The sequence below is a fragment of the Tamandua tetradactyla genome, chromosome 1 (assembly GCF_023851605.1).
Source record: "Tamandua tetradactyla isolate mTamTet1 chromosome 1, mTamTet1.pri, whole genome shotgun sequence".
Classification (NCBI taxonomy): domain Eukaryota; kingdom Metazoa; phylum Chordata; class Mammalia; order Pilosa; family Myrmecophagidae; genus Tamandua; species Tamandua tetradactyla.
Genome location: NC_135327.1, coordinates 220,810,120 through 220,811,239, shown reverse-complemented (window position 1 = coordinate 220,811,239; position 1,120 = coordinate 220,810,120). Strand labels below are relative to the sequence as shown.

The window sequence follows — 1,120 nt, the reverse complement described above, 5'->3', positions numbered from 1 at the left end:
ACATCTCAGGTATTAAATAAGGTCAACCATAGTCATTGGCATGTCTTTCAATGTAGTATTGTAGAAAGTCTCAATGTCCCCCAAGAATCTTCTTGTCTTCTTCAGTAACAAGTTAATAGCCACACCTTTCCTCCCAAATTGACCCTCTCTGCCAATTCGACTGGCTCTTTATTCAAACAGTGTACTATTCACTTATGATTCCACATCCTATATTATGTCAATGCCACTTCTGAAGACCACTTGTCACCAACTGTGGCTATCAATGCCTGTGAATATAATTGTCACGATTGGTAGGTAAGTCATAGTTTATCACCAAAGACACCTGTTATATCAGTTCCATGAGCCAACAAGTCAGCAGAGATCAGAACATGGCTTGACCCTGGTTGACATTTCCTTATGATAACATCTCTTTCCTGTTAATACATGTCACCATACAGTGCCAAAACTGTGAAGTCCGTGGCTTGCATTTTTTCAGTGAGCCATGCCACCTTGCACCTTGTATTGAGACAAATAACACCCATATAATGATCAGTTTCTCATACAAGTTACAAAGTGTATCCAACTTCCATTCCTACAGTATATCAAAGAAAAACTGATAGCTATTAATCTTAGTTCACAAATTGCATTTGTTTGAAATTCATTCTATTAAGTCTGACTAAAGACATATTGCAGCAAACTTTAAGACAAAGGACACTGGACATAAGAAAGTGGTCTACCCCAGTCTTCACAATCTAAGAGTAGTGACTTTTCTTTGCACATCTTGAATCTTGAGCACTGCATCACTGGGAGGAGTTAGGCTGGGTGCTGAAGGCTGGGCGAGCCAAGAAGCACTCATTCCAACAATATTGGCATTGAGAGGAAAGGTACTTCACCCACATTCACTCCACAATGATTAGAGCACTTACTTCATGTCAGGAACAATTTAGGCATTGAATATAGAACAAGGAACCAACCAGACATGGGATTACATCTAAATGGGGAGAGAAAGACACTAAAGATCAACAACACTAAAGATGTTAGATTGTGGGAAGTGCTAAACAGGAAATAAAACCCGGGGGCTATGTCATCAAAAAGTGGATGTACAATTTCAGATAGATGGCCTTTCCAGGACTCACTGAGA

General features: G+C 39.6%; 1 non-coding gene across 1 annotated transcript; it reads right to left on the bottom strand.

Moving 5' to 3' along the window:
* Positions 1-661: 661 nt before the first annotated feature.
* On the bottom strand, positions 662-791 carry LOC143653818 (small nucleolar RNA SNORA81). Its single transcript, XR_013161545.1, has one exon. It is a non-coding gene; the product is annotated as a small nucleolar RNA SNORA81 (small nucleolar RNA).
* Positions 792-1,120: the final 329 nt, after the last annotated feature.